At 39.0% G+C, this 25,095-nt stretch overlaps 1 non-coding gene across 1 annotated transcript; it reads right to left on the minus strand.

The window, feature by feature from the left end:
• Positions 1 to 24,987: 24,987 nt before the first annotated feature.
• On the minus strand, positions 24,988 to 25,095 carry LOC112773496 (small nucleolar RNA R71). The gene has a single exon (XR_003188043.1). It is a non-coding gene; the product is annotated as a small nucleolar RNA R71 (small nucleolar RNA).

The following is a 25,095-nucleotide window of genomic DNA, read 5'->3' on the forward strand; positions in this document are numbered from 1 at the left end:
GAGTGGTGGGATTTGGGGTTTAGGAATATTTTGAAATAGTTTTAAAGTTGAGAGTGGGATTAATATATTTATAATGGTACGTAATTATACGTCTCTTGAAAATCATGTTATCAATTATCTGGGGCATCCTAATTATGTAAGTTTATTATTTTTATTAATTTGTTAGTATTTACTTGATTAATATTAGTTTAATAGTTTGTATGATTATGATATAGTTTTGTTATTGTTATTACTTTCGTTATTATTATTAAATATAAATCTTAGTTAAACAAAATAATAAATTTAAACTGATAACAAATTTAATATATTTTTAATACTAGTTGTTATTATTTTTGCTTTTGTTATTATTATTTTTAGCACAAATTTATTAATTTATCTAATTTATTAATTTGAATGTAATTGTTATTATTATTATTATTGCTTTTGTTAGGTGTGGTTCATTGTTTAGTAAAATAAATTAATGAAACTGCTATTGTATGTTGTTTTTGTCAGAAATTATTTTACATATGGAGAAATGAGTGGTGCTTTACTTGAATATGGGTGTTTAGGGTATTTTACAGAATTATGGATCTGTCAGAAAAAGAAGCTAACACACAGGTAACGTGTTGATAAATACGCAGGTAACGTGTTGACGTGTCCACCAAAGATACGAGCGCAACATGTCAATGCCAACTTAGCTCACAGGCTGCATGTAAGCTTGCACTACAAAATTTGTATTTATTTGTAGTAGTTTTTTAATGGGAGTTACGAAAAACCTCCATAATATATTTTATTTGTGGCAAATTATAAGACTTCCTAAATAATTAACAAAAACTCCCACTATTATAATACTCTTAATTCAATCAATTATAAAATAATCCAACCCAAACAAATATTCACACAGCCCATACCAAAAAAAAATCAAAATAAGTCTTCAAGAAAGAGAAGACGAAGGAGAGTGAGATCTCTCTGAACCCTAGAATCTAATGTCATCGCCATCGCCATGGCCATCGCCTTTGCCACCGCCACCGCCACTGCCACTGCCACCACCATTCATCTCTTTGCCATTGTTGTCGTTATTGTCTCCTTCGTTGACATGTCACCGCTGGAGTTATGAATGAAGGACAAGGTTATCGTGGAGCCTCTCCTCTGCTTCTGCATCGTCTTCCACGGCGGGTTCTTCCATAGGTTCTGCTTTTGCTCCGGTAGCTTGAAGCACTCAGAGCCCAGTTTTGGCGTGGACACGGTGGCATTGGCGGAGCAGATCTGGAAGGCGAGCGAGCAGGAGTCTTTGGAAGCTTCGATTGAAGCTGCTTTCGAAGCTATCAGATCTCATAGAACTGATTCTCATGTCGTTCCAAGTCATTGCAGTGAGAATTTCTTCCTAATTTGTTCTTGTTTAGTTCAAGACTTAAATTTTCTCACTCACTTCCATTCAGAATTTGTTCAGACAATCTCCGTGTTTGTGAGAGAGGTGAATTGAAATTGATATCTCTATTAACTCCAATTTGTTCCTAGTTCAGCTTCATACGGATACTTTCTCACTTGCTTCTATCATCTCAATAATTCCAGATTACTATTTCTACACCTCTTCTGTAGATTTTTTGAACTGAATTGCAGAGAATGCAAGAATTGCAATCCTCAACTCAAGCTTTTCACAACTTCTAAAGTGAACAATAACCAAGCAATCACACAACTGATGCTCTCATTGCGAATTCAGGATCAGCATCTGCTACAATTAATGATAGCAAGAACGTTTCACGCCAAGACATTGAGCTTGTAAGCAAATCCTACTAGCTTGTTGGGAAGCTAATTTAAAGAAATAAAATAAAATCTTAAAACAAAATTTGTTTACAGATGCAGAATTTGATAGAAAGGTGCCTACAATTATATATGAATAAAGATGAAGTTGTGAAAATACTTTTGACCAGAGCAAGAATAAATCCTGAATATACAACTCTAGGTATCCATCTTGAAATTCTTTATCATGGAATTTATGTATTTCATCCTTTTAGTAATATAAATAGTTGATTGTATAAGTTATTCCATTTTTATTTGAAAAGAAGGGTTATCTGTTACCTAAGTTATTGATGTAATTTGTTTGATTTTTCTACCCTGTGTATTCAGTATGGCAGAAGCTGGAAGAAGAGAATGCTAATTTTGTTAATATGACTTGTTATCAATCCTATGTTTTTGTTAGTGCTCATTTAGAACTAGGAATTACAAACCAAAAGGGTACGATTTGGGATTCTTCGTTGGCATTTCTTTTTTCTTGTTTCTTGGTGCCAGCATATGGATTAATTTTCTTTGATTGAATGCAGGTTTCAGCAATAGTCTCTTTTGTCTTTGTATTTGTTTGCAATTTTATCCTCTGCTTTCTTCCTTACGTCGACAACTTTGCAAGCATTGGAGGTTTCATACCAGAGTTCCTTCTTGGATCTGTACTTCTACTTAGCAGAAAGCTTGAATTGCCAAAGGTTCCAATCAAAGGAACTCTCGTTTATTATGGTGTCAAGAGTTACATCAAGCTAAAGTTGAAGCAAAACATGGACAGACCTGTTCTCAGGATTTTTTTTTATCCTCTTTAGCCTGATGTATGTTACTTGTTTCTTTATCCTTGAATTCAATTTGCATGGCTAGCTATCTTGTATTATTACTGCTTTCTGGCATGAGTCAAAATATTAAGACTAGAAGTTTCTTCTGTTTGTAGATTGGCTGGTTGTCTTGTGGCAGTTCTTCATGGGATCAATATCAATAGTTATTGCACATGGTGCCCATATGTTGACTGTATCCCTTATACAAGCTGGCACTGCCAAAATGGAGAAACCTCTTGTAAGGTATCAAGCATCCTTGTTAACCTTTCCTAAATTGAACAAAACGTATTATTTATACTCACTCTATTTATGCATTGAGTCTACACATTTTCCTCTATTTATTCAATTTTTGTTTATTCAAGAATGGGAGGATCTCCTTACTATGACAAAACCAATGTGAAGAGGGGTCTTTGGACTCCTGAGGAAGATACAAAGATACTTGCTTATGTCTCTAACTACAAAATTGGAAACTAAACCTTGGTTCCTAAGAAGCAGGTTCTAATTTGTTCATAACTTTCTTTATGAAGATAGTTGAAATTGGAATCATGGTGCATAATTTCAAATGGTTTGAGATTACCCTTTTGTTTTTTTTTTCTATGTTTGAATGTGTTTTTAGGACTGAACCGATGCAGAAATAGCTGCCAGCTAAGATGGACTAACTACCTCAGATCGGATCTCAAGCATGACAATTTTACTCCCTAAGAAGAGCTCATTATTAACTTTCATGCAGCTATAGGAAGCAGGTATGTGTATTTTTTTTCACTTACATTTGGCTTAATTTAACAAATTAAATCTATATAAGGTTAGTATTTTATGTATGAATCTTATCATATTAGTATTTATTTACACTACATTTATGTTTCATTTACATTTTTGCTTCATTTTGAAAATTGGATTTATTTTCCAAAGTACGATGCAAGTAAGTTCTGTTTTTCTGATATAACAATTAGTATTTATGTGCATGTTGGTAAATACAATAATCTCTATCATCTTTCAATTTAACATGTAAGTTACAGCTCTATCAAAAATAGCTCAGGGTACTTGTTCATACCCTGGGTCGAGCTATCCGACCTGGGATGATCGACGATAAAGCGACCGACCTCTTCAGGTCAAGCGGACCGACTTCTTCTTAAAGAACTCGGCCAAGTTGACAGAAAAGCCCATAAAGGGCCCAAGTAGAGGAACACGACCCAAGTCCAAAGGCCGTCCAAGCCTATAAGAGATAAGGGCGGTTCCCTTGAAGATAAGCTGACCTCAACTCAAAGATAAAGATAAGATAAGATAACTAACTTATCTTATCTAGAAAGGTCACTCTACAACTACTATAAATACACTGGAGCACCCAGGTATAACTCATACTCTGATTCTACAATAAACCTGCTTAATACCCGTGCTAACTTAAGCATCGGAGTCTCTTGCAGCTATCCCCCACCCTCCGGTGACCAAGGATCAGAAGTGCAGCAGGTCCAACAAGTCGGACACAACAGCTCCGGCCGCCACCAACCAGCCAGACACGTCATCTCCGACCAGTACAGAAGATCTCATCCGAGGTCAGCCTACAGTTTCAGGTAACCCTCGGAACATTGGCGCCGTTGCCGGGGAACCTGGAAGTCATCCCATCATCATGGCGGACAACCATGACAACGATCACGATTTAGGTCTGGAGGATCGAACACCGCACAAAAATGCGAACGTCACGCTACAAGACACTCCGGAGACCAACCAAGACAAAGACTCACCAAATTCAGGGGCCATAGAAGCACTCCTAGATCGCCTAAAACAACTGGAAAAAGAAACCCACCAACAAAGGGAAATCGGAAAAGATCTACAAAGAGAGATGCGGCGACGTTGGGAGTTGGAAGAAAAACTGCAGCAATTGGAAGCCGATCTCAAATCAAAAGCCCCTCGCACTAATCTCGAGGAGAATTCACACAAAGAGCAAGACCCCTTCACTAGGGAAATCATGAAAACCAAAATTCCAAAAGACTTCAAACTCCCGGATATGGCTCTATATGACGGCACCACGGATTCTAACCACCATCTCAGTAACTTCAGAAGCAGAACGTATCTTACCGACGCCCCAGATGCTGTTCGTTGTAAAGCCTTCCCAACAACTCTGACAAAGACAGCTATGCGGTGGTTCGACAACTTACCACCAAAATCCATCTCAAGTTTTGACGACTTAGCTAAGAAATTCTTAGCCAGATTTTCCATTCAAAAGGATAAAGCTAAGCACGCCCCCAGTTTATTAGGAATCAAACAAGGAGATCGGGAGAGCCTTCGCAACTACATGAAAAGATTAAACAAAACATGCATGGACATACAAAGTTTACCCACGGAAGCCGCAATCATGGGACTCATCAACGGCCTACGAGAGGGACCTTTCAGCCAATCTATATCAAAAAAGTACCCGACTACCCTCGACGAATTTCAGGAGAGAGCAGAAAAATATATCAATATGGAAGAAAACGCTCGTCTAGGAGAGTCCTCAAAATCGGGAACTTCCTATCGTGACAGAGACAAAGAATCCAAAAGGAAAGACGACAGACAAGGAGAGAAAATTAAAAAGTACCATAACTACACTCCTCTTAGGGCATCACTGGTCGAAATATATAAAGAAGTCTGCCACACGAAAAAAATCCCCCCAGCTCGGCCACTTAAAGGCAAAAAGGGAGGAGGAAACCGAAAAGAGTATTGTGAATATCATCGGGTCCGAGGACACTCCACTAACGAATACTTCGATTTAAAAAACATCATAGAAAAATTGGTAAGGGAAGGAAAACTAGATCGATTCCTAGCCACCCGAGATGACGAGCAAAGAAAGAGACAAAGGGATGATGATACCGAACGAACAGAACGATCACCTCGGACGCCAGAAAGACACGTCCATATGATACATGGCGGTTTCGCAGCAGGAGGAATCTCCAAATCCTCTCGTAAGAGATACCTCAAAGAGATATACCACGTCGAAGGAGAGGAAGAAGCACTCAGCATCCCAGCAATAACATTTACTAAGGAGGATGCAACCGGTATCATTACCGGACACGACGATCCCATGGTTATCACCATCATCTTGGCAAACGCCAACCTACACCGGACATTAATAGACCAAGGGAGTTCTACCGACATCTTATTCAAAACAGCCTTCGATAAGCTCGGCCTAGAAGAAAAAGAACTTAAAGCATATCCAAACAGTTTGTTCGGGTTAGGAGACACTCCGGTCCGACCACTAGGATACATACCACTGCATACAACCTTTGGAAAAGGAGACCAATCAAGAACTCTCAAAATAGACTACATCGTAGTCAACGTAAGCTCAGCCTACAACGCTCTCATAGGTCGGACCACGCTCAACCAACTCAGTGCAATAGTCTCGACCCCACACCTGTGCATGAAATTCCCAACTCCAAAAGAAATAGCTACAATAAAAGCAGACCAGAGGATGGCGCGTCGCTGTTACAACGAGAGCCTCAACCTCAGAGGCAAAGGAGAAGAGTTCCACACAATTGAGCTGGACGGAGTTCAACGACGAAAGGAGCTCCGTCCCCAACCAGAGGGCGAGATAGAAAAAATTTAGATCGGAGACACCTCGGAAAAAACAACTAATATCGGCACATTCCTCAAAGGAGATCTAAAAGAACTGCTAATACAATTTTTGTGAGATAATGCTGACCTGTTTGCATGGAAAGCCACAGACATGCCAGGTATAGACCCTAAGCTAATGTGTCACAAGTTGGCAGTCTATCCAGGATCTCGACCAGTACAAACAGAGACGAAGAAAGCTCGGGCCAGAGCAATCCCAGGCTGTGGAAGAGCAAGTGCATGCACTATTGGAAGCTGGATTTATAAGAGAAGTCAAATACCCACTATGGCTAGCCAACGTTGTCTTAGTGAAGAAATCAAACGGGAAGTGGCAAATGTGCACCGATTATACAGATCTCAACAAAACTTGCCCAAAAGATCCATACCCACTCCCGAGTATCGACGCCCCGGTAGACGCTTCCTCTGGGTATAAATATCTCTCGTTTTCGGATGCGTATTCGGGATACAACCAAATCCCCATGTACCCACCGGACCAGGAAAAGACTTCGTTCTTAACGCCAAAGGTAAACTACTGCTACATTGTAATGCCTTTCGGCCTTAAGAACGCAGGAGCCACTTATCAAAGATTGATGAATAAAGTCTTCTCGGAGCACATCGGGAAAATCATGGAAGTTTATGTGGACGACATGCTAATTAAAACGAAAAGCGAACAGACACTGTTGACCGACCTAGCCCAAGTGTTCGACACCATCAGGAAACATGGTATGCGACTCAATCCGGCTAAATGCACCTTCGCGGTAGAAGCAGGAAAATTCTTAGGCTTCATGCTCACACAACGGGGAATTGAAGCAAACCCAGATAAATGCCAGGCCATATTAAACATGAAGAGCCCAACCTGCGTGAAAGAAGTACAGCAACTCAACGGGAGGTTGGCCGCCCTATCCCGATTCTTAGCAGGAGTTGCAATAAGATCTCTCCCCTTCTATGCAACTTTAAGAAAAGGAAAACAATTCGAATGGACGATAGAGTGCGAACAAGCGTTCCAAGACTTTAAGAAGTTCTTAGGACAGCCACCTATCCTATCCCGACCTCAAGAAGGAGAACCACTCATACTATATCTTGCAGTAGGAGAAAAGGCAGTAGCATCAGCATTGATCCGAGAAAGCGAAAACGGGCAACAACCCATCTACTTCATTAGCAAAGCACTACAGGGATCTGAGCTGAACTATCAGAAAATAGAAAAATTTGCCTACACTCTCGTCTTAACATCTCAACGACTCCGCCCCTACTTCCAGGCCCACACCATCAAAGTTCGAACTAATCAGCCCTTAAAAGGAATACTACAGAAAACGGATTTAGCTGGTAGAATTCTACAATGGGCAGTCGAGCTGTCAGAATTCGACCTTCAATATGAAGCTCGGACCGCCATCAAATCACAATACCTAGCCGATTTTATCGCCGAGTTCACAGATGCCCTAGAGGCCCCCATAGAGTGGAATTTGTATGTGGATGGATCTTCAAACAAAACAGGAAGTGGCGCAGGAGTGATAATAGAAAGCAACCAGGGAGCCCAAGTTGAGCTTTCCCTCAAGTTCGGATTCCCGGCTTCAAATAACCAGGCGGAATACGAAGTGTTGCTAGCTGGCTTGAAACTGGCTGAAGAAGTGGGAGCGCAAAAACTCAACATCTATAGTGATTCGCAAGTGGTCACATCACAGATAGCAGGGAGCTACCAAGCTAAAGATCCCATTATGAAAAGATACCTGGATAAAACCAAGCAACAGCTCGAACAATTTGGGGAATACAAGATCTGCCACATACCCCGCAAACAAAATGCTCGAGCTGACGCACTCTCAAAGCTGGCTAGCACCAAACCAGGAGGCAATAATAGAAGCCTCATCCAGGAAATGCTACAGAACCCATCAATCTCGGAAACAGAAAAAGTCCTAAACATAACAGGCCAGGACCAAGACTGGATGATCCCCATAATCAACTACCTCAAGTCAGGAATGCTCCCCGCAGAAGAAAAGGAAGCAAAGAAGCTAAAAAGGGAAGCACAATACTACACCATTATAAACAACACCCTGTACAAAAGAGGGATATCGGTGCCATTACTAAAGTGCGTGCCGACTTCCCACACCAGGGAAGTGCTAGAAGAGGTACACAGCGGCATCTGCGGCAGTCATCTCGGAGCGAGGGCTCTTGCCAAAAAGATACTTTGGGCAGGGTTTTACTGGCCAACTCTACAGAAAGAATCTACAGAGTTCGTAAAGACATGTCCACCATGTCAGAAGCATGCCAACTTCCACATCGCCCCACCAGAAGAACTCATCAGTGTAACCGCACCTTGGCCTTTTGCGAAGTGGGGACTCGACCTTCTCGGCCCCTTTCCCCAGGGATCGGGGCAAGTTAAATTCATCATAGTATGGGTAGATTACTTCACAAAGTGGATCGAGACAGAACCCTTAGCCAACGCCACTACCCAAAGAAGCCAGAAGTTTTTATACAGAAACATTGTCACAAGATTCGGGATCCCATATTCAATAACCACAGACAATGGCACCCAATTCACAGATGCCGGCTTCAGAAAACTAGTATCCGACTTGAATATAAAGCACCAGTTTACCTCTGTCGAACACCCTCAAGCCAACGGACAGGCCGAAGCCGCCAATAAAGTCATATTAGCAGGGTTAAAACGAAGACTACAAGATGCAAAGGGAGCTTGGGCAGAGGAGCTTCCACAAGTCCTATGGGCCTATCGAACGACGCCACATTCTACCACAAAGGAATCCCCATTTCGGTTAACATACGGAACGGAGGCAATGATTCCAGTAGAAATAGAGGAAGGATCGCACAGGGCAGTCCATTATAATGAGGGAGCAAACCCCCAACTTCAGAGGGAAGAACTCGACCTACTACCTGAGATCCAGGAAAGAGCTCGGATCAGGGAAGAAGCGCTAAAATGTCGAATGGCTTCCAGATATAACCAAATGGTAGTACCAAGGAGTTTCGCTGAGAACGATCTCATCTTAATCCGAAACGACATAAGAACAACTCGACCCGGAGAGGGAAAACTGGCAGCCAATTGGAAAGGACCATACCGGGTCACAGAAGTACTCGGGAAGGGCTACTACAGAATATCCGAACTCGACGGACGGGAGCTTCCAAGGTCATGGCATGCCTGCAACCTAAGAAGGTACTACAGTTAGAAAGGGTAAAGGATCTCACCAGTGGATGCGCTCTTTTTCCTGAAAAGTTTTTTTTTTAATGAGGCACTAGGTCGAGACTCAGACCCAACTTAAGAGGATGAGAAAAATCCCACATGTATATATTTGCATTTTTCTTTGAATAAAATATTACCTAGGTATTCTACAAAGATTTCAAGACGCATTATTCTGAAGCATTCATCGTCTGATTATAAAGCTACAGGTCGGCAAAAAGTGAAAAACAATTTCACTGCACGACCACGATAAAGACAAATCGTCCAATAAAGGTGAAAACGCGATTCACCCAAAGGACGAGCTCGATATGTCAACCACTTTCTACAAATCGGCAAAAATGAACACAGAATAATGTAAGAAGTTATCGAAAGCAATCTAAAAAGAACCTGACGAGGTCTTACGGATAGCTAATATAAATAACTTAAAGAGACTGGCCGACATCAAAAAGTCGGACCAAGTCAACCCAAGTTATCAGTGAATCCCTGGAAAGAGGTCTGGCCAACCCTATTAAAGAGGAATTGCTATAACTTAGAAGAGATCGACCTAACGAAGTCGACCTCCTACAAAAGACAAGTTATAAAAGTAATCCCTGAAAGAGACCTGACAAAGGTCCAAGAAAGAGGATTACAAAATAACTTAGAAGAGATCGACCTAACGAAGTCGGTCCCCTACAAAAACAAGTTATAAAAGTAATCCCTGAAAGAGACCTAACAAGGGTCCAAGAAAGAGGATTACGAAATAACTTAGAAGAGATCGACCTAACGAGGTCGACCTCCTACAAAAGACAAGTTATAAAAGTAATCCCTGAAAGAGACCTGACAAAGGTCCAAGAAAGAGGATTACAAAATAACTTAGAAGAGATCGACCTAACGAAGTCGGTCCCCTACAAAAACAAGTTATAAAAGTAATCCCTGAAAGAGACCTAACAAGGGTCCAAGAAAGAGGATTACGAAATAACTTAGAAGAGATCGACCTAACGAAGTCGACCTCCTACAAAAGACAAGTTATAAAAGTAATCCCTGAAAGAGACCTAACAAAGGTCCAAGAAAGAGGATTACAAAATAACTTAGAAGAGATCGACCTAACGAAGTCGGTCCCCTACAAAAACAAGTTATAAAAGTAATCCCTGAAAGAGACCTAACAAGGGTCCAAGAAAGAGGATTACAAAATAACTTAGAAGACATCGACCTAACGAAGTCGACCTCCTACAAAAGATAAGTAATCCCTGAAGGAGACCTCCCGAAGGTCCAAGAAAGAGGATTACAAAAAGGAGTCTATCAGGGGACCAACGCAAAGAAGTCGGTCACAAGGCACTAAAAAACACACGCAAAGCAAGAAACCAAATTGGACCCCTACAGCTACAAAGAGTCAAAAACTCAAGAAGTTCAAATTGGGAGAGTTCAACAATCCGCAGGTTTTATATAAAATTATAAAGGCCTCGAAGGACCACCAACACTTACTACCCAAAGGGTAGCAAGCTACTCGTCTGTTTTTAAAAGTAATAAAAGTTGCTAGGAAAGCAACTAAGAAGAGTCAACATCTAAATAAAGAGTTCAAAAGGCCAAAAAATCGGGCCATCTACACAAAAGTTACAAAAAGTTTCCACAAAACGCCCACAAGCCGGGCCAACTACAAATCAACAGGCATCAGAAGTTTTCTCGGCACCATCAGGAGCTTTCTTCGCAGCATCAAGACCAGGAGAAGGAGGGCGAGCTTGAATCGGCACCGCATCAACAGTCCTATCCTCCCGATTCAGGATCTGGCAATCCAAGTCAGGCACAGCAGGAGGAGTGGAAGAAGTTGGCGCCTTGGTGGAAGACACGAGGGGAGGAACAACTTCATCATCATCACCCTCATCATCAGGGACAATTTTGCCATCTCAGACAACATTATCCAAACTGAAAAGGGTGAGATCGGCCTCAGGAGCAATGATCCGGACTTGTTCTTTCAAGTTCTCGTAAGCAGCAGTTATGCTACCAACAAGATGACCCTGGAGGTCGGCATAATCCTCCCGGGCGTTGTCCAGCTCTTCCCTCAAGCGCCTCCCCTCCCTATAGGATGTCACATAGCTTTCCTTGTGCATCATGGCTGCATCCTCAGCCAACCTCAAGGAAGCAGCCAGCGACTCAGAGCTCGCCTTCTCATTCTCGAGGTCCTTCTCCAACTTGGCCACCTTCACCTCGAGCTCCTCCTTCAACCCCTTCATCCGGTCGAACTCCCGTTTCGCCTCCTCCATAAATGCCTTAGTAGCATGAAGAGGAAGGTTCTGGGCAGTTCGATGAATCACAGCCACCATATAGGCCATCCTCACATGATTCTGAGCCATAAACTCCAAATGATGAAGAATGGACACATCATCCATGGGAATGGTACCATATGGCCCTATCTGTTGATCTATAAATTCAATAGCGTTGAAGTTAGGAGCATTGAGATCAAAGGGCTCGGAAGTCTTTTGCTTTTTACTTGGAGGAACAATGGGTGGAACAGCAGAAGAAGAAGGGGGATCCACCAAATGGACTCGAGGTATCGGGATCGTCTTCTTCACCCCGGGAGAGCTCGGCACGGCCGGCTTCTCTCGAGGCTGAGAAGACCCCTCCCCAGCAGCCCTGGCCGCAACATTCCTGGCAGCAGTCGCCTTTTGTGCCCTTTTAAAAGCTTTCATAGACTCATTGTTCTTCATTGCCTCTGCAAATAAAATAGAAGTCAAGCTACAAATCAAACAAGTTGAAAATACAGCTACAAGCATCATAAGACAAACAGCAAAGGAAACACAAGATACCCAGTTCAGATTGAAGAAGAGAAGGGTTGGTTAGAAATTTCTTTGTGTCAAGATGGAGAGGCTGACCCCAACGCTCCTCTAAAACAGTCACAAAGGCTCGCTCAGCCTCATCCAACATGTCCCAAGAGTACCTAGAGACCCTAACATCCTTCTGCCACTCTAGGAGAAAGGCGGGCTCATCATTTTCATCCAAGAAAAAGGGCCGAGATCCTTCAACAGCTCGGACCTTGAAGAAATAGTTTTTAAAATCCCGAAACGATTCATCAAACATGGAAAAAACTTTCTTTCCTTGGGTAAAACGGAAGGAGACCCAAGCTGACTTCTTTTTCACCACACCAGGCTTAGTCAAGACAAACAAATAGAAAAAGAGAGATTGGGAAGCAGGAATACCAAAACTATTACACAACAATTGGAAGATTTTAATAAAACCCCAGGAGTTGGGGTGAAGTTGAGAAGGGGCAACATTACAAGACCATAACAGGTCAATTTCAAATGGAGTAAAGGGAAGAGTAACTCCGAGTTGACCAAAGAAAAAATCGTAAGCATAAAAGAAAGAGCGATTGTCAACAACTCGAGTCGAGAAACAGACTCTCTCGTCAGAGGAAGGAGGAACAAGCTCATAATTCTTCTCATCACCAGAGTTACTACAGACGCTGTGAAACTGCCTAAGCTGAGAACAAAATTCAGAATCAACCAGTGAGACACACATGAGAACCATGGAGTCCACCCAATCGGCCATACCCGCAGGGACCTGGGAAGGCGTCGCTACGACATTATTTCGGGAAGACATGAGGTCAACTAAGATCCTACAAAAGAAAAGAAGAGCGGATTACTCAAAAAACATCTCGGGCACGGGTCAAAACATCTCAACGGACGGATAAACAAAAGGAAAACCCCAAGACTAAAGCCAAAAAGTCCTGGGGCATCCTTTGGAGGCAATAACAAAGTAAGATTTCTAGGAAAAACCTACACCCCAGTATCTCTCAAAACAAGGAAAGAAGACCTAAAGCAGCCAGCATTTCGTCCATCAAGTTAAAAAATGCAAAAGTCATCAAAGCAACTATCTTTCTACAGTCTACCAGCGAAAGCACTGTCAATGTCAACAATGCCAAACAGAAAACCATCAAAAAGCAGAGAAACAGCAAAGACACAAACTTTTTCGAAATCAAGCAAAAAATCATCAGCAGAGAACAAGCACCAACATCGAACACTCTCAAAATCGTCAAAGGAGCAACCTTTTTCAGAATCAAACAAAGTCATCATTCCAAAGCTTCAAATACAAAAGCATTCACAAAACATGCAAAGTTCTTAAAGTATCAAGAAACAGAGGGAGAAACTACAAGACGCACAATGATCAGCAAAAAAGACAGAAAAACCCAAACTTTCTCAAAATAGACACAAAAATGGCATAGAGAAAGATAGAAAGAAAAATCGAACCTGGAGAAATAGAAGAAAGACTGTAAAAGAAAGCCGAAGAGCAGAAGCAAAACCACCCCGCTCGAAGTAGAAATTACGAAGATAGAAGGAGAAATCTGGAAATCGCCCCTTTCCCACAGAAAGCAGTAACAGAACAGACGTTGCAGGAGAAATTGCGAAAGAAACAGAAAATGAGATAGTAAAGGGAGAAGTTACGAAGAGGAGCGAAGAAGAGAAACCGTTTTTTGATTAAGAATTTCAAAAATAAAAGCCAAGAGAGAATGAGGGTAATTAATAACCAATTAATGAAGGCATTAAACTCTCTCACGTTCCCAAGAACAAAGCGCTGATATAAAAGCGCGCGTTTTTAGAGGAAAACGTTCTACATTCAAAAGCTCTACGTAGAAAGAAATCGACAAAAGTGCTCGAGTTCGGCTTCACTGTAAAGAAAGTTCGAAGTCAAGAAACTCGACTTTAAAGCAGAAGACCGAACTCAAGCAGGGGCACTGTTCATACCCTGGGTCGAGCTATCCGACCTGGGATGATCGACGACAAAGCGACCGACCTCTTCAGGTCAAGCGGACCGACTTCTTCTTAAAGAACTCGGCTAAGTTGACAGGAAAGCCCATAAAGGACCCAAGTAGAGGAACACGACCCAAGTCCAAAGGCCGTCCAAGCCTATAAGAGATAAGGGCGGTTCCCTTGAAGATAAGCTGACCTCAACTCAAAGATAAAGATAAGATAAGATAACTAACTTATCTTATCTAGAAAGGTCACTCTACAACTACTATAAATACATTGGAGCACCCAGGTATAACTCATACTCTGATTCTACAATAAACCTGCTTAATACCCGTGCTAACTTAAGCATCGGAGTCTCTTGCAGGTATCTCCCACCCTCCGGTGACCAAGGATCAGAAGTGCAGCAGGTCCAACAAGTCGGACACAACAGCTCCGGCCACCACCAACCAGCCGGACACGTCATCTCCGACCAGTACAGAAGATCTCATCCGAGGTCAGCCTACAGTTTCAGGTACCCTCGGAACAGTACTCAAAATACTGATCCAAATGCTGTTGCGGTTTCTCAACAACTTCAATTATATGGGAAGCAAGTAGTTCATTCGAGGTTTAGTTACTTTAAAATTCTCTGTAGTTTCATTGAACTTTCATATTGGGTATAAAACTGCCTTATTTTTTGTGGATATTATTATAAGTTAGTGGAAAACAAACTTGCTTCTGTAACACCCTCACTATCAGAAGTCACGTCTCCGGCTGCGCTACTCTAATAGAAAGAAGTATTACGACTACTTTACATACTAAATATTAAAATAGGAGCCTGTGACTCGACACTGTATCGCTGATTTCTTTGAAAATCGGAAAATAAACACTTTATCCTAAAAAAAAAACAAGCAGGCATAGATTCATATATAAGACTCCTTACATAATAACTCATAATATAACATACATATAAAACTTACAATTCCTATCCCTCTTACAAATTTGTAATAACAAAGACAAAGGAAGAAAATAATCTAATTAATACAACAACATACAAACCAATCACAGTATAATTCTTCATAACGCTTCTTCTGGTTCCTGAAAAGATAAAGCTGTAGGGGGTGAGAACCTAACCACACGGTCTCACCACGGAGTTTCAAAGTTGTCATAAGAAGATATTTAATAAGAAAACTGTTTTCAAGCTCAGTGATTATCATTGCCTTATGAATCTTTTAAAAACCAAGAGGTAATCGTTCAAAACTTTCTCAAAGAAACAATGTTTGATCTTTCAGAAATCCGAAACCTTTCATTTCTTATAAGAAATTCTCAATCAGAAACCAACCACGCAATCAAACACAATCATTAATTCAGTACCAAAATTCATTCTTAAATGTAGCACGCCAGGACAAACACAAGCAAGACAGACAAGGAAAGCACAAGTAGGTAGCAGTTACAGCAAATAGCTCAAGTAGCAGTTAAGAACAGTTTAGCAATTAGGCAAACCAAAACAAGTTCAAACCCAAGAAAAGCATACAAATGCATATGATGCATGCCTGTCCTATGGCTGATGAGGCTCATCTGTCAGTTATCCAGCCAACCTGACAAGTCTGAATTGTACTTAGACTGTCCCCCGACGTGCATCCCCAAGAGTCTATGCATAGCTTTTTCTCAAATAATCAATATTGCTCAATGTGGGTAACATTCCCGGGAATTTATATAGTGCCCGGTCACACTTACATCGTAGGGTCAACAGAGTATCGAGTTTTCAACCTGGTACACGTGGTGGCAAGCCACGGCACTTATTCCAGGGAACCTCGTATCTCAGATAATTCAAATTCATAAGCCATGTGAATAATTCAAAGTTCATGTCTCAACATTCTCAACATTCTCAACATCATAATCATTCATCAATTCAAATCTCATTTCCAAATTCATTCAAAAACCATATTTCAAAGAAATTCTCATCATCCTTCTTTCCATTCCGTTCACTAACAATTCTCAATCCAAAACATAACTTTTCCTTTGATAAATGAAGTAATCTTAAATCATATAACGCTTAAAATTAAACCTTTTAAAATAACTACTTCAAATGAAACTTCTAATTTTATAAAATTTCGGCAGCATCTCCTCTAAAACTCGGATTCTGCCACCCTTTTCGGGTCCCATCCAAACATTTCTCAAACCTTTTCTCAACCATTTCCAAATCTCAATCATTTTCAAAACGATTCAATGCCAACAATAAATCTCTTTTTAAAATCAAATCAGCTCAAATACTAAATCATTTATAAAGTCAGACTAACTCAAAATTAAACTGTTTCTAAAATTAATTCATTTTTCATATTTCAAATCATTTCCAAAGCCGATTCATTTACATTCTCAAAAACAGCTTCAAAACCAAGACAGCCATTTTTCATAATAATCAACTAAATAACCTTTCAAACTAATTCCTTTTCAGCAATCACAAACTACTCAAGCAATCAGTCATTCAGTCCAGCAAACAACCACATTTATAAGACCATCACAATCACAGATATATGTTTCTCACATTAATATCTATTTATAACAACTCTGTAATGTAAAATAGATTTTAAGAAAACCCCTACCTCATTCGTGATTCAACTACGCGACAAACTGCATTTCTATTCTTATCCCACAGCAACAACATCAATACCGACCGTCCCAGTAACAGCCACAACCTCTAAACACAGTCAATATAAATAATATAAATACTAGTTATTCAACAAGTTTGATTGATTGATACGAGTTGATTTTCTGTTACGATAAATTGAAGAAACAATAGCCGGTCCGATAGCAGCTTCAGCGGCTGCAATGGCAATAACAAAAATAGAAAAAATATTTCCCTTTAATTGGCGACTATCAAAAAAATCAGAAAAGGTTACGAAATTTATATTAACTGCATTCAGTATAAGTTCAAGACACATAAGGGCTCTAACCATATTTCGGCTCGGGATCAATCCATAGATACCTAAAGAAAATAAATAGGCACTCAAAACAAGTCCATCTTCGAGCATCATTGACGAACTCCTTATCAATTTCGATTCACTATAATATTAATATAATATGAACAACAATTCAACCAATTCAATTGCTCAATCCTAAAACATTAATGTCACGTAAAACTCATTAATCTATAACAGAACATCAACTAAAAGGAGTTTGGAACAAGGAACGACTTACTGGGCTTACGAATGATCGAGAAAACGGAGCAACAGCAGCCCCGATACCATAGAACTCAGCAATCAAGACCCGCAACTCGATCCTACGACACCAAGATCTCAGATCCTCAAACAATTTAAAACAGAAATACTAATTTAAAAGTTTCAAAATGCATCACTTACCCAAACAGACTTGGGCCTCAGTGGCGGTTTTCTTTTGGTGGCAATGGCGGCGGCATGGAGCTCTGGCGAAGGCAACGGCAGAGCCTTCCTGGCGATGGCAGCGGGTTTCGGGCGGCAGAAGCGCGGTCCAGAAGCTTCGGTGACTCAGCAGCAGCGGCGGTGGCTCCCCGACTTCTCTTCCGTTCACATCTCCTCTCTCTTAGACCAGATCGGTGGCAGCTGAGCTCGTCGACAACGGCGGAGGATCCTAACGGTGACGGCGCATGCAGATCAGCGTCGGCAGCAGCCTCTGACGGCGATTGGAGCTTCAGCAACGACTACGGTTCTCCCCGGTGGCTCTGCTCGACGGTGACGGACCCAGAGGCGGTGACCATCACATGCACAGTAGCAACAACCCACGATGATGACAGTGGCGGTGGCTCTGTATGGTGACGACGGAAGCTTCGAGGACAGTGACCCGCGGCCTCCTCTCCTTCGCATCTCTGTTTTCGACGGCGATGCAGCGTGGTGGCGGCGCGACGGACGGTGGCGACGCGCAGGTGAGATGACAGTGGTGGCGTGGACAGCTCCTCCTCCCCTGGCACTCTCCCTCTCTCACAGTCTCCCTCTTCTCTTCCTCGATTCGCAGCTGTCTCTTCCCTCTCTTTTCCCTTTTCCGTTTTCATTTCTCCCCTTTTCTTTTCTTGCTGAGGTTTCTATGAGTGAGGGGTGAGGGTGAGTGAGTGGCAGTGAGGAGTGGGTGTTGGTACGGGTTAGGTAAAATTAGGATTAGGGTTAAATTTTGGGATATTATGGTTAATTAGGGTGGTTTATGTAATTTTAATAAAATTAGGGGTATAGGGTATTAATTAAAAAAATCTAATTTAATCCTTTAAGTTTATTTTTAAAATATTATTTAAAATTAGAGATAATATAATTAATTTTCTTTGTCTGTAAAAATTGAAAATATTAAGTTCTAAAATCTCAATTATTTAAACCAAATCATATAAAATTCTTATTATTTTACAATTACTAAACTTTATAAATTACATATAAAAAATACATCAATAATTATAAAATTTGATTAAGAATATTAATTTATTCCAAACTCAATTAATTCAAAATTTACTTTAATTATCTTTAGTAAAGAAATTTCTGAAATTAAAGCTATAAATAAATAATTAATTTATAATAAAATTTTCAAAAATTCTGGGCATTATATTCCACCCACCTTATAAAAATTTTCGCCCTCGAAAATTAGCGTATTATAAAAAGTATTACATAGTTTTAACACTTTATGGAGAAGTAAAGAACCCCAGCACGCATATATAGATATATATATATATATATATATATATATATATATATATATATATATATATATATATATATATATATATCTATATATGCGTGCTGGGGTTCTTTACTTTCTTCAAATACTTTGATTATCATATAGCATAAAAATATAAGGATAGGAGTGTAATTCAAGGCAGAAGTTACAAAGCAGGCTTGATATAAAAGAAGACATGATTTAAACATGTGATGGTAAAGTAAGGCGGCGAAAGGTTATAAAACAGGCTAGGGTTAAAATAACATGCTTAACGTTCATACTCTGGTCTCACACCAATTTTCGAGATTCAACAATTCAAACTTCAACATAACTTATTTTAACAATTCAGAAGGATAATAGACCATAGAAAAGAAAGAAATGCGACAAGGACCACGTTCGCGAGAACTTTAAAAAAAATTGTTGGAATCACAAGTAGACAAGGATGAACAAACAATGAAGAGTGTTGGAAAGAGAATCAACTAACAACTACAAGGATAACTCTTGAATCAAAGAAATTCAATAGAATCAATAAGAAAAATAGCGTATTAGAACAAACGACGCATCGAATTATGTGGCACGATTAGAATGCATAAGCCTATACCACCTAATTAAGAGGATGTTCAAAGATTCTCAAAGAGATACAAATCTCAGTAAAAGAAGAACAAGCGGCAAAGATAAGATTCACATGAATTCGGAAGGAGACGTAGGATTACAACTAAGCAACAATACACGGGCATGAGAAAACGTTTCAAAAAGAGTCATTTCGCATCTTAACAAGAGATATTGAATTTAGGAATTCTAAAGAAAACGAGAAAAGGGTAATCATAAATTAGAGCAAAATAAGTTGAAACCAAATCAAAGAAGCATAGAAGTCATAAGAATACGAAGGAATGATTTATGTCACCAACAACCTAGAATAGTCAAAAGTCGTGAAGTATGTCAGAAGAAAGATTCAAAAAGCGAATAGGAAAGAATTTTTATTTCAAAGAACTCCACTAGAAATCATGAAAGGGAACAGGGCGATTATTTACAAAATTCAAGAGAATTAGTAAAAACATAAATATTGCGTCATGTTATAACAATTTCAAGTCGAACTAGGTGATGCAAGGTTTGTGAAATGAAAATTAGTTAGACTAAGGGTAAAATATTTCATCGAAAACCTTGAAAAACATTTTACATAATCAAGTAAGAATTTGCATAAAAACAAAAGCGAGGTTGGTCAGAAATCAAGTTGTAATCCTAAGAAAGAATTTGAACCTAAAAACTTCCATAGGAACAATCAAGAGGAAGAACGGTATATTTATTTAAACCAGATTTGAGCTGAGTTTTAAAAAAAATACTAGAAGTAAATTCTTGAATCTCATACCCAAGGCAATCACCAAAACAATCATCGGCAGCTAAATTACAACCTTGTTTTTAAAATACCAAATGAACTCAAAATTGCACAAACTTTATATCTATATGACCGCCTCGAATTAAGCTTTCTATTAAACTAAAAATCATAGTTTTTTCGCTTATTCCAGCTTCGGGAATGGAAGAAAACTGTAACTGCTCTGCAGTGCTTAAAAACCAGAAAACAGCAGTAGCATATGATATTTAAAATTCAATATAAAATCCAAGTTAAATCCAATTACCTTAAAAATTAATGTGGTTTGACTTCACTTATCCAGGTTTCTTTTCTTGTTGATTCCAGGTCAATATCATTTTTAACGAATGAGTTATGTAACTTAGAAGTTGAGTAATTTTATGTAGAATTCTGTTTTAGAAACCATTGAACATAATCTCTTCCAAGTCCCATAACTCACTTATTAAAACATAGAAAACCCTAAAATTTAAATCATATATACTACATATACTCAACTTTCACCACCAATTAATTTCATCTCAATATCATCCTGAATTAAAGATTATAAAGTTTCAAATTTTCTGACTTAGAAAACAAAACATGATTTTTACTACATAATACCTCTTATTTCAAAAATCCATATCTTTAAAACCACAACGCCAAAAATTCTGAATTTTTATGAAATTAAAGTAATAAAACTAAAGTTTCATTTAAAATTAGTTTCATTTCGAAATTCAAACTGGAGAAATTCTAGTAGAAGAAACAAGTTGCTATTGTATTAAACTTTCTGCAGAAAAATCAATTTTGAAATCCACAATTCTAAAATTCACCATAAATCCTAAACTTAACGGAAAGGTTTTAAACTCACCAATGTAGCTCCTTATATTTCCAAGATTAATCCAGAGTTAGTCTTATGCAATTCTGATAATCATAGAATTAGTTATAGATTTTCAAAGTTTCTACTTTGTTTAAGAGTAGTGTAGAAAATCAGATTTTATAATTTGACTTTGAAAAATCATAACTAATTTCCTAGTTAATGCGAAACCTTCAAAATTAAATATTAATAACTATACTTGTTGTAGTTCGCTTAGCTTTTAGTCACAACATTCCAATCTCAAAAGGAATGAATTCACTTTCCAAAAGATATACAAAAAATTTAAATAAGGTATTGCATCAAAACAACCGAAATTAAAATAAATTATGCAAAGTTTGTAAAATGAAATTTAATTGAGCTATGCGCAAAATATTCTCTCAAAGAGTCTTGAAAAATACCCAAGTTCCAATTCACACAAGAATACATATGAAAATTACGATAAGGTTGGAATTAACTCAAGTTATACTGAAAGGAGAAAATCCTAGATAGAAATGATTTTTACATATCTATAAAAAGATAGGTAAAACATTGCAGATAAATATTGATAAAAACAGATTATTTTATTTTATTTTATTTTATTTTTTGAAAAACTCAAACAAATTCTTAGATATACAATCAAGCAAGGTTATAAACAAATAATAAAATATGGTCAGAAAATGATCAAATTATGGTTCAAGAAAGAAATCCGAATCAAGGAACTTCCATGAGAATAGTAAAGAAGAAATAGTATGCCAACCTAAGCAATGTAAACAAGAATCATAAATCAAAACCAAGCACAAAAAGCAAACGCCGAACCACGTGACTCGTTTTACCTATTACTTATCAATTCCTATTCGCCTATAATTACTTATTAACTTTCCCGTTCACATAAGTCATCAACATTAAGTTGGCCAGACTTAACATCAACAGATATGCAATGGTAAGCTAACAGTGTTAATTAATAGGCAATCATGTGCATAGAACTCTAATTCTCGTTATCTGAACAAAACCTATTACATGATAGACACTCAGAGTATGAAATTGAAGCATAATCGGTCCATTCCTCAGGCTCTACAGGAAAGACCGCTCTGATACCATAATGTAACACCCTCACTATCAGAAGTCACGTTTCCGACTGCGCTACTCTGATAGAAAGAAGTATTACGACTACTTTACATAGTAAATATTAAAATAGGAGCCTGTGACTCGATACTGTATCGCTGATTTCTTTGAAAATCGGAAAATAAACACTTTATCTTAAAAAAAAAAACAAGCAGGCATAGATTCATATATAAGACTCCTTACATAATAACTCATAATATAACATACATATAAAACTTACAATTCCTATCCCTCTTACAAATTTGTAATAACAAAGATGAGGGAAGAAAATAATCTAATTAATACAACAACATACAAACCAATCACAGTGTAATTCTTCATAACGCTTCTTCTGGTTCCTGAAAAGATAAAGCTGTAGGGGGTGAGAACCTAACCACATGGTCTCACCACGGAGTTTCAAAGTTATCATAAGAAGATATTTAATGAGAAAACTATTTTCAAGCTCAGTGATTATCATTGCCTTACGAATCTTTTAAAAACCAATAGGTAATCGTTCAAAACTTTCTCAAAGAAACAATGTTTAATCTTTCAGAAATCCGAAACCTTTCCTTTCTTATAAGAAATTCTCAATCAGAAACCAACCACGCAATCAAACACAATCATTAATTCAGTACCAAAATTCATTCTCAAATGTAGCACGCCAAGACAAACACAAGCTAGACAGACAAGGAAAGCACAAGTAGGTAGCAGTTACAGCAAATAGTTCAAGTAGCAGTTAAGAACAGTTTAGCAATTAGGCAAACCAAAACAAGTTCAAACCCAAGCAAAGCATACAAATCCATATGATGCATGCCTGTCCTATGGCTGATGAGGCTCATCTGTCGGTTATCCAGCTAATAAACCACTATTTTATAGTTTATATTGTGTTTAATTGTGTGGTTTTGTCATGATCCTTACCCACTTATTCATCAATTTAGTATGCATTTAAATTTCCTTCCTAAATTCAGTACATGGTTGAAAATTGCTTCCTAGAGACTTTAATTATTTATTTTTAATTCTCCTTTATTCCATTCGATGCCGTGATCTGTGTGTCAAGTGTTTCAGGCTTTATAGGGCATGAATGAGATGGAGATTGGAGAGGAAGCTAGCAAAAATGGAAGGAACACAAGAATTTGAGGAGATAACCAGCGAGAAGTGACGCGGTCGCATGGCTCACGCGACCGCGCGAAGGAGCACAAATCGCAGTGACGCATCCGCATGGCTTGCGCGGCCGCGCAGATTGGAAAGCGCAAGTGACGCGGTAGCGTGGACGACGCAAACGCGTGGAGAGGAAAAAGCGCAAGCGACGCGTCCGCATGGACGACGCGATCACGTGACATGTGCGATCTGCATAATCTGCAGAATCCGCTGGGGGCGATTTTGGACCTTATTTTGGCCCAGTTTTCGACCCGGAACAGCAGACTAGAGTCAGAGAATATGCAGAAACAACACATACATTCATTCAGTAGTTTTAGATCTAGTTTTTCACTCTCTTAGGTTTTTCTCTCTAGTTTTTAGAATTTTAATTTTCAATTGGTCTTAGCATTGGAACAGTGAGAAGAGTTATTTCCTCATCAAGACTTCATCATTCTAGTTTGTTCTCTTAACTTGGTTCTATTCTTCCATGTTCTTTGTTATGTTCAATTTTGTCATTCAGATACTTTTATGATTATTTAATGCAAGGATTATTTCTTTTTAATTCAATTTCAATTCCAATAATCATGTCTTCTTTTAATTCCCTTTCATGCGCTATGGATTCTTTATTTACAATGCGTGAGTAGTTTCCTTACTTGATGGGGAGTTGATTAAAAGGAACTCTTGAGTTGGAAGGATTGAAAGAAAATTTGTAATTGGGTTAATTGTTGGATTGCTATCCTGTCACCGACGCCAATCCCTTTGAACTAAGTGGGTTGCAACTTGTGAACAGATCTGGCATTCCCACTTGTTTGACTTTCCCTTACCTAGTAAAGGATAACCAAACAGAACAACCATTAATTATAAATTAATCTTACAATCACACCATCGATGATAGAGATTCTAACCAATCAATTCCCAGTCAAGGCTTTTATTATTATTATTTAAAAATCCTCAATATAAATTCCAATTTACTTAGCTCAACTTCTTGGAACATCTGATTAATAAAACAGCACACTTTTCTGCAACTCGTTGGGAGACGACCTGGGACTTAAAACTCCCAGTAATTTTAATTTAAACTCTCTGTGATATATTTCTAAATTGATAAGCAGATTTTCGATGAGTTAAGAGCTATACCTGCAACGTAACCATTTTAATAAATTTTTAATTCACCAGCTTCTGCTTCCCATCAATTTTTGGCGCCGTTGCCGGGGAGTTGCAATAGAGTGCTAATTTTATTAATTAGAATTTATTTATTTGCATTTTATTTAACTTTGCTACTATGAGCTGCATGTTTTTTCCATCAAATGACGCGTTCACTTCCTGATCCGCGCTTGCTAATATTCGATCCTGAAATTGAAAGGAAAATTTCACGAATAAGGCGAGAATAGCGTAGGTTAGCCCGCTCTGAGGGCGGATCTGAAAGTGAATCTGAGGAAGAAACCAGCCCCCGTTCTACTGATTCAGTTGTTTTACGTGCAGAAAACATGGCAGCTAGAAGAGTTACCATTCAGAAGGAAGGAGCTCCTGACTTTACAATGCAACCGTTTCAAGCGCATCATCCAGCGGTAGTTACGGATTTTGAAATAAAGACCGCACTGCTAAATTTGATGCCCAAGTTTTATGGCCTACCTGCTCAAGAGCCTATCAAGCACTTGAGAGACTTCCAGGCAGCCTGTTCTACTGTCAGGCGTGATGGCACTGATGAAACTTCAATTCTGCTGAAAGCTTTTCCGTTTTCTCTGGAGGGAAAAGCAAGAGAGTGGTACTACACTCAACCTCTAGCAAATGTATCCAACTGGGATACACTCAAAAAGGAGTTTCTGGAGAAATTCTTTCCATCTGAAGTTACTGATAAACTGAGGAATGATATCTCTACAATTGTTCAGGATGACAATGAGACTCTCTTTGAATACTGGGAGCGCTTCAATAATCTTCTAGAAGCATGCCCCCACCACATGATT

Source organism: Arachis hypogaea, chromosome 18 (genome assembly GCF_003086295.3).
Source record: "Arachis hypogaea cultivar Tifrunner chromosome 18, arahy.Tifrunner.gnm2.J5K5, whole genome shotgun sequence".
NCBI lineage: Eukaryota > Viridiplantae > Streptophyta > Magnoliopsida > Fabales > Fabaceae > Arachis > Arachis hypogaea.